Genomic DNA, 10142 nt, shown 5'->3' with positions numbered 1-10142 from the left:
ACTTGAAAGTTCTCATTCTGCCTTGGAGACCACAGGAATCACCCACTTTTTCACTTTTCCACCTTTTGGATACACTGAGTGGGATGAGTGGAATCCGTGTGACTTTTGGCTTTCCTGTCATGCCCAGTATTTTTTTTTTAACAGTCATTGCTAGATCGGCCAGAAATAAACCCTTCATTATGGCTCAAAAAAAGAACTCATATCCTTCAGCTGAGAGTCTTTAAAAGAGGAATTTCATCCAGACATTAAAATGATAATCTGATGCCACTGATAACAGATTCAGAATTACAAACTGAATTTAGATAGAGAATAAAAAGACAGATGATACAGATGGAAAGCGTGTGGTGGGGAAGGAAGAAAGGAGGGGTGTAAAGGAAAGAAAGGAAAAAAAGGAAGGGACAGAGAGTGATCGATGTTCAAAGACACAGATACAAAGTCCAGCACGGTTGTAGAGATAGACATGTAAAATTACTACAAGTGGTGTGGAAACCTGTTGGGTAGACAGAGACATAGGTGGAGTCAGAGAAAACATATAAACCCACACAGAAAAATAAACATACACAACTACAAACACACACGTGGTAGTTTAAACATGAAAAAACACCAAGACCCTGACACTAGAAATAACACAGGTGTTTCAGAGTTACTGAGGCAGAATACAAATTTGTCAGTGACCTTAGTATCTGCGGCCCATGTGCATGAATATGCAGTGGAAGAATCATTAGACAGCCTGTATAATTCAGCACGATCTCTGATAATACCAAAAGAAGGGCTCTCATGTGAAATCACTAGACTGAATTGTATGTAGGAATCGAGGAAGAAGCCCAGTCTGCTGCATTCACTCACTGGGGTGTCAATATGGCTGAGCCAGCAACCCATGGCACGCCCATCCATTGTAGACAGTTCCTGGTTTGCTGCCTGCCTTGGAAAAAGTGCTTCCCCTACCACTTTAAAACAGTCTACCTCCAAAACTAGCCCTGGCATCTATTTACAGTATTTTTCATATCTATTTACTTCCTAGAAAAATCATTGCAAGACCCTTTCCTCAACTTTTTCCTATGCATTAAATTTGGGGCAAGACCTTTTCAGACGACCTCATTATAGGCAAGTCCCCAGACGTTTCCTAATCTGAGTTGCCCTGAGTGCACACACCAATCTGTTGCCCCATTCCACCATAGGGATACTGTACTGGACAACAGTGCCTTTGACCAGCACACAGTAAGATAAAGGGCAGCTTGCAGGGGCCAAAGGGTTCCAACTGTTTTCAGAATAATTTGCTGAGGAAACCTGTTTCTCCTGTGTTTGTGGGACATGGGGACAGTAGTCAGAGGAGGACAAGACTCCCGCTGGAGAGCCTCAGCTCTTTGCATAGGAGCAGGGGCAAAACTGGGCTATAGATTTTCAAAGCTCAACTGCTGATACCAAGCAGGAGATGTGGAATGCTTGTTGAAGGCAGTACAACAGATTCATGAACTTTGACTGTCAAACACCCTTCCCTGAAACAACACAGCTCTTCTCACAGGAGCTGTGCTGACCAGAGTCCATAGAGGACAGGAATGTTAGCACTCTATTAGTGTGTGGCCAACATGGATGCTCATGTTGCAACTGTTTTATCTGGGAACAGGGAAGAAAGTTCTGTGCCCAACAATGAAATCCTCCTCCCCCATCTATGATAGAGGCAACCCCTTATCTTGTGCATAGACACAGGTGTCCCTGGGAAGCAGCCACCCACTCGAGAATGAACACTGTATGTTTTGTCCTCCTGTGTGAGGCTTGCAACACATACTCTGCAACTATATTCTCTTTATATCATTAATCTTAGGCAAAGTATGCTGAAAAGGCCAAAGAAAATAAAAGGGCCCTGGGCTCTAGAAATAATCTGCAGTGCCCATCACTGGGGAGAATAGAGCCTCACTAGAGTGTGCAAGAGCACAAAATGCACTCATAATGTTGTTAGCTACATACATTATTGGCTCCTCACCTAACATAGAATCTTGGAGAAAAGCTTAAAACAACTAAAGATGTAAACATCAACAAGAGTGTCCATATCCTGGTCATCAAGTGACAAGAGAGTCCATGCGTGGATCCTCCAGCAATCTTATATTCCACAAATCCTCCCCCTTTTCCCTCACTTCTGTAAGTTTGAGTTTTCCCTTAGTCATCTATGCCAAAAAGCGTATTCTGAATGCCTTCCCACATGCCTCTGTCACCTTTCCCACAGTCCCTCCATACAGGTTACGTGCCCATTTCTTCTCAAGTTGATGTCTGAGAAGTCCTGAGAGGCTGATTGTCCCAGAAAAGGATTATGCATTCACCTTTAAAAGGAGAACATGTGAATTCAACACGAAATTGAACTTTAAGATTTCTATCATCCTGTGCTATCTATTGGGTATGATGATACCAAAATGAAGGATTTTGCAGGTCCCAGCAAACTGGGACCTGGAAACCTTAGTGCCTATTGACCCCTTTCCTTGAACTACCTCTGCTTCCATAGGACGAAGTAAGCCTCCAACTAAGCTGTCTTTTGCTTTTACCTCCCCAACTCTGTCCTGTAGGAAGAATCGCAACACATTCCACATCTATTCACTCTACAACTTTAGAGGCCCAGCTCCAACACAGACTGGTTATTTCCATGAAGAGAATAATGCACATGGATTGATCAATTCATTATGACACCCGAATCCAGGGGATAAATATACACACACATACACACACCCAAACAGAGAAACACACACAAACACAGAGTCACATATCTTTGAGAATGTTTATTCTTCATTCCATACAATCCAAGTTTACCCCCACTTCCTGTCTGATTTTCTGTGACTCGATCTGTTTTTCCTTTAGTTCCTGTGCATAAGACCATGCTGAATACTGACATCCTGCATACCGTAGTAACTTTTTAGGAGTTCTGCTGCTTTAGGTAAAGTGTGATGCTCCATCATACTCAACTCAACTCAACATCGGGGAGAGACTCAACTCAACATCTGGGAGTACCCTAGAGAAACACAAACGCATGTCAAAATGCATTTTCTCTGAGCCATACTTCAAAATGTTTCAATTGTAGGGCCCGCTGAGAAAAGGATATCTCTTCCCCATTTGTGATCCCTTAAACTTCCTTCTACCACGTGTTACAAACTGTTCTGTGCAATCCCTGCCCCATTCCCAGTATTCTCTGTGAGGGGAGTCAGCTAACAAGATGCACTGTACCCTAAAAGCACACAGAAATCTGATGAGGCAACAGCTTAAGGAAATCCATCAATCTAAACAGTCCTTTGTGGTTTGGGGCAAGGATGACCAGGACGCACATTCAGGGAGCCCAATCTTATGGGGTTGGTAGGATGACTGCCGGTGGGGTTGACGGCTATGGAATCAAGTGCCACAGACTGAAGTGAAGGATTTTTAGCTTTTCTTCTCAGTGATTCCGGAAATGGATGATGCTTCCCTGGGCTTAAGACTTCACAGCTATAACCTGCTTTGCAGTGCAGTCTCTAATGTGCCTTTTTCAGCCCAATGCCATGAATGTCCTGGATTCTGTCACACTCTGTCTTCCTCTCAAGGAATTTCTACATGTATGAAAGGAGGCTCAATTTATACATTTCTGAAATGAGCCTCCAGCCTCCCTAATAGGCAGGTGTGTCAACCCCCTTATCCTGGGCATCAAAAAGCTTCACTTCCAACTGAACAGCTCACCTGAAATCTCTGTTCCCTCTTCAGGTGGCTTCATCCTCTTGTAGTATTGCAGGGGATTGCGCCACAGGTCCTTACACAGGATCTGTCAGGGGAATCCATCGGGAAAGGCCTCATCAGGACTCAGAATGGTGACCCAAGCACCTGGGAACACACGGGGTCATTCCTCATGTTTCCCAGTGAGGACTTACCTCAGCAGTCCTGTTAGATCCTGCGAAGTTGTGGTCAGAGAACCAGTTGAAGAATTCAGGCTCCTGTTGTGGTGTCTGCAGTGATAGGCCTCCACTTCATAATCCGGATACCAATCAATTGGAGTGGAATGAGAAGCCTTGTATTCTACAGAGACAGGAATTTTTGCGGGAAGGGGGCTGGATCACATTGGCAATGATCCACCCACCATCTTCCTTCCACTACCCATCCTGGGAGCCACATGTCACCTGTGATGTTCACCAGATATTCCTTGGTAATCACTTTATTCTGGAAGTAAGGGTTACTCTGAAACAACAACATGATCTTGCACAGATGAACTGGATGCTTCACTTCTTCCACCTGTCAGGGCAAGGTGGAGAAAGCTTAAATACCTTTTCGGGTGAGATGCCTGCTGTTGCTTACAGGAATAAATTATTTCCCTTACCCTCCCCCGCTAAACCCTCTAGCCTCAGGCTTCCTGGCCTTACCTCCAGGTGGATCATGTAGCTCAGCATGTCTTCATCTTCGTCAGTGATCAGGGCTGACATCTGGGGGTGGTGTGCAATCTGATTTAGGTCAAAGAGACTTAACACACGATGGAAGGAAAAGCTAGGAGCAACAGGGAAGAAGGCCTAAGAGCACCCAGAGGCTGGGGTAGGGGATTTCTCAGATCTGCTTCCATGTATGACCTCCTTTCGCCTCCCCCTCCCCCTAAACTAAGGCCTCTTGCGTTCACAGAAGGTGTATAATTCTGAGGCTGACTGCACTGACATGGGGAGGCATGATGTGCGGAGAGTTGCTGGTGTCTGAGGAGTGGCAGAATCTGCTTATAGTCGAAGACGCCCAGTCGCAGATCGGACTAGCAATTGGCAGCAATCACACTCCCTTAAAAATAGCTTGATTCACTGAAAAACCTCTTCTGGTCTGAACTCGCTTCCGCTCTTCAAAAAGATGCCCCAAACGTCTGCTGCTCGGCATCACCAAGGGTTTCTCTGCCGCATGCAGGATAATAGTACCCACGCCTGCTCCGCCATTCCACAGCCACATTTGTCCGTGGCAACTCCCCTTTGTTCCCCAAAGAGTCACATCGACGCCGAGCTGCCCATCGGTCACTTACACTTCCCCGAGAGCACCTCTCCACTAGAAAGGCCGAAGAAACACTGAGAAGGATACAACATTGGCCCAGAAGCCAGGGACGCTCTGGATGATGGCGCCTCTGTGGTCTAGGTGGGGCTTCCGCCTTCGCTCCATCTTTTCCCGCTGCCGAGAAAAGGCCTTCCTGACTTGGGCATTAACCGGCTCCAGCTCCACCTGAATGGCCAGCAGCTCCTCCAGTGCAGACTCTGGGGTCATTGGCCCAGGGCCAGACTGTGCCCGCTGGACCTCCACCTGCCCCTTCACGAGGGCCTCTTCCTGGGCCACCACCTCCACCTCCGCCATTATGTCATCTGCCACCAGCACCGCCTCCTCCCCCAAAGCCGCCTGCTCACTCTCCACCCCGGCCGCCCGCTCCTGCACAGCTTCCACCCTGAAGGCAGTGCCCTCCTCGGCACTCGCACACACCAAGGCCTGTGCTGCCCGACCCACGCCATAGGAACCCTGTTGCAGCCTCTATGGCACCCGGTGGGTCAGCGGGCCCTCAGGGCGCATACGCCGGGTTTCCAGGAGACCCCCTAAGGGACTGCGCGCTAAGGGCCAAGGGGCCGCACCCAGGCCGACTTCCTTCCCTCGTGGCCAATCAATGGGAGGGCGGTGGGCGTTTCCCTGGGCTGCACAGCCTCTGGCGCGCCTGCATCTCCAGCCCCCTCACCCCCCGCCTTCCCTGCCCAAGCCTCCTCCGAGAAGCCCTTGGAGCTTGTGCCGGGTAGCTCAGAGTCCAGGACACGCGGGCTGCGTGGCCTTTGGAATTGTGGGCATGGCAGCCCTGTGCCCTGACATCCTCAGTGTGGCAAGCCATGAACATCTCTATGTGTCATGAACACACAAAACATCTCTCTTCGTTAGGTAGGCCAGGCAGATGGTAGGGAAGTAATACTGCGAATCCAGAGAACTCTGGTTGCTAGGGCTAGGGTGGCAGGGTTGGACTAGGGGAAGTGAGTCGGGGCGGGCATGTGGGAGGAAAGTCCCCTGCCTGTGCTGAGGTGGAATTGATCTGCTGTAGAGGCCAGAGCCCCGGCACGCACTCTCGTAGGTCGAGGCAAATACAGGCTCCGAGTACCGTGCTTCCTCCCTGAGGATGCTGTACTCCAAGGAGCATTCCAAAGGGCCTCTTGTCCTATGCCCTGGGCACACCAGAGGCCAGCCGCCAGGGTTGGCCATTGTCGGCCTGCGCACACGCTGTTGTGCACTGCCTTGACGACCCAGAGGCTCCCGCACCCGCAGCAGCGGCTGCGGTGCCTGCTGGTGGGGCTCTGCAAGCCCAGGGCCGGGGCCTCTGGTTCCCGAGCTCCTGTCCGCATTTGAGCCTACTGGAGACCAGAGCCCTTTGGCCAGTGCGGGATCTGCGGGTCCAGCGGAGCTCCTCAGGAAACCTGGGTCCACATAGGTGTGGGACTAGTTTCTCAGCAGGGCGACGCCCGTGGGTCTTTCAAGGAGCGGGTCTGTTAGAGCGCGGGCCCCCAGAGCCTATGGGGTGCAGGACATGGGCTGGGCTAGGCTGCGCAGGCCCAGGGTCTGTGGGAGCACCCAGGAGAAAACCGTGTTCAGGCTGGAGGCAATGCTGGAGAGGACGGCCGGGGTACAGAGCAAGGAGGCGGCCTTGGAAGAGGAGGCGGTGCTGAAGGTGGAAGACATCATGGCTGAGGTGGAGGTGGTGGCTGAGTAGGAGACCGACGTGGGGTGGAAGAAGGAGGGCCAGCGGGCACAGCCTGGCCCTGGCCCGAGCACACCCGGGCCGTCGATGGACTTGCTGGAGGTCCTTCACTTGGAGCTGGGTTCCGTGAATGCCTCAGGCCACAGAGCATCTCCGCCTTGTGGGCCAGAGCCATATCCTTGCAGCTGCCGATTTGGGATGGCTGGCAGCAGGGGATAGTCATTGGGCTTTGGGGGGGATGGGGGCTGGTTGCGGGGAGGAGCCAGGTGGGAGGCGCGTGGGGTCAGCCAGGAGGCAGGGGATGGGGGACAGGGTGGGAGCCGAGGCCACGTTCCTGCAGCTGTGAGGGCAGCTTGCTTGTTGCAGCCCTGGGAGCACGTGGTAGGGAAGGGGAGCCAAGGCCAGCACTGACAAGGGAGAATCGCGGCGCCAAGCTCCCTTCCCGCACAGCACAAAGTCGAAGGACACGTTTCCCTGGGAACGTCCCAGGAGGACGGGGAATCTGTATGCCATTGCCAGCCATTGAACCACCCCTGCTCTCGGTGCCTGTTTCCAGCAGGCTCACCCCAGAAACACAAGGTGCTTCACACAAGTTCGTGGTGCATGGGGCTGCCGACCACCTAAGGGCAGGCACCAGCTCCCCACATACGCTTTCTTCCCCCTGCGGGCGCTGCACCCAAAGGTGTGTAGGCCTTGAGCCTATATAACTTCCTTTGCACCCACGCAATTCCCATGGAGAGCGCCAGGCACGACCCTGCAGTCGCTTCTAACTACAGGGCTTCCGTCAAGTGGACAGGCCCACCCCTCAGGGTGACTAGGATAAGAGGACACCACACACCCGGACATCAGCGGAGCATGTCCAGCACCCAGCATACAAAGGCTTCCTGCAGCTCATAAACTCGGAGAGGCAGCAGCCTCACACGACCCCCCGCCCCTCCCGTCCCTCAGCTGCAATCGCCTGCCCACTTTTTCTACCTCCCGTCTCTGGTCAGCCTAGGCCGTCTTGGCCGGGGTCCACCCACTCCAAAAACCACCACAGTTGTGGCGTTGCCTCCTCGTCAGACAGAGATAGAGGGCCAACAATGAAGGGTGACTGGCCAAATGTCTGGGAGATGGCCCTGCTCCACATTGTCTGTGTTCTTGCGAAATTGCAAGGCGTCACGAGGCTTGCCCACTCAATCCTCTTGAGAGTTCTTGCGCAGAGGTAGATTGTTTGGCACACGAGATGTTGGCGTGGTTCAGAAAGCATGCGGAAGTCCTGCTTTGCTACATGATGGATTTGCAGGTCAGGCTGGGGAGCCTGGGTCTGTGGGAGGAGTCCAGTGTCTGAGTCAGTTTGAGGTCCCCCTGGGGACCAGGGTTGTCTCAGTGGGAGAGCTGGGAAGGGAAACTCATGGTTCACTACAGCTAGTAGGCCATCTCAGCCCAGCTAGTTGACATGGTCCCATTGAATCCATCCTCTTTCTCCTTGATCCGGCTGGTGGAGGAACTCAACCATCCCGGTTACCGGTGGCAGGATGATTTCCTTTCATCCCAACCTTTATTTCCACAGTGAAATCATCATGAAGGAGCACTTTGTTGGCATCCTCGGTAAGGAATGCCTCCCAGCATGGTAGGGGAGCTGGTGTGTGGGAGGCTGGGACTGCCATGAACCTTCCTGACTCCTCTCCCTGCAGGCTACATGGTGTCTCATTCCACTGCAGTCCAGCGGTTCTGGGATCACGAAGGTCAAGCCTCCAGCTGCAGGCAGTACACCTCCTACCTGAGCTTATTCAGCTGTTTGGCTGAACATGACTGCCCGGGTTTTGGCAGGATTGCTGAGGTGGGCTTCGCGGTGAGGCATCATGGGAAAGGACCTAGCTGGTCATTCCTTGGTCTCTGGGGAATTGGCTTTAAACTGTCACCTGAACTGTCCTGGACCCACTTCTGCAGTCCCCTAGATCATCAGCCAGGGCCTGTGGCTCAATCTATTGCAGTTCTATCCCATGGAGAGAGGGTCAGCCTTAGAGGCGGAACAGAGAGGGGGCCAGGCGAGCAGCCTAGGGCTGGGAAGGACTGGGAACTGAGAGGCCGTTTGACCTGGATCTGGGCCCCACATGGAGAACCCAAGGATCCTGGAGGAGACTGCAGTGGGCAATCCCAGGCAATCCATGGGTTGGGGGAGAGAGACCCATCAGGGACATGTAACACCCACATTTCAGGATTGGGGCACCTTAAGCCACTATGATGCATATATGGCTAAAGTCAGCGGGTGACAAGCAGGGCTAAAGGGATAGCTGTCTCATCATCACTCGCCAGCTCCCTGCCCTGCGGTAACACCTGCTGCCACCTGGGGCTCATTTTGAGATCAACCAGAGCCCCCGTTTTCTCCAGAAGGATGGCCACCTGAGGCCCACCTAGGTCTATGTCCTTTCACAGTGTTTCTCCCAGGCCAGTCATGTTTTGTTTCCATGAACCCGGCTGCCGTGACATGTGTTATCCTCTCTGCCATCCTCACTCCCACTGCCCTGCCTTCCCACATATGTTTGTCCACCTCCCACGGAATCTGGAGGACCACACTGGGCTCCAGTGTGAGGCAACGTTTTATTTTCTTCACGTACATGTATTTTAGGGCTACCTCCCAGGCTGGGAATGTGAAGAGATTGCCAAATGGCTGGGGACCTTCAGTGTGTGTCCAGGGAGGGAACCTCGCTGGGAATAAAGGCCCACCTGAGTAATGGTGTGGACATCCAGTGCCAGTTGTCTTGATAAAGACCTGCTTTCTTACATCACCTACTATTAACATAAAAGTTAATTCCTTAGAATATTGAAAAAACAAATTTATATATGAAGAAATATAATTAGTTCATAACTGTATGGAAAACACTGCTGACTGATCCATTTTCCATTACAATTCTTATGGGAGACTTGATGTTTTTAGCAAGTTTTAAGATGCATTTTTATTCTTCTACTCCTGCCAGTTTTTATGATCATTTTTGTAATACAAGGACATGGCCTCTGGAAAGTTTTGAGGGACTTTCAGCTTCTTTTAGGGTAGATAGTTGTAAATTTTGAATTGTTTCCCCCTGCAGTTCTTTTGAGGTTACTCTTTGTACTTTCTATGGGGGGTGTTAAATTTGTTTTCTTGTTTCGCCCTTGTGGAACTTTCGTTTTCAAGGAATTGTGTGTGTGTGTGTGTGTGTGTGGGTGTGTGTGTGGGTGTGTGTGTTAGATATGGGAGTTAGCTTGTTAGCATGTTTTCGAATACGGATTTTTTTTTATTTATCAATTTTTGGGATGTATGTGTGTGTGTGTGTGTGTGTGTTTGTTTTCAGTTGGAGTCTCACTGTGTCATCTAGGCTGCAGTGAAGGGGCAAACTCTCAGATCACTGCAACCTCTCCCTCCAACTTCAAAGGATTCCCGTGCCGGCTGGTGCTGTTTTTCCCCCACATGAGGAGAACATGCAGACAGTTA

Source organism: Pan paniscus, chromosome Y (genome assembly GCF_029289425.2).
Source record: "Pan paniscus chromosome Y, NHGRI_mPanPan1-v2.0_pri, whole genome shotgun sequence".
Lineage (NCBI taxonomy): Eukaryota > Metazoa > Chordata > Mammalia > Primates > Hominidae > Pan > Pan paniscus.
Note: the sequence above shows the minus strand (reverse complement) of the source record.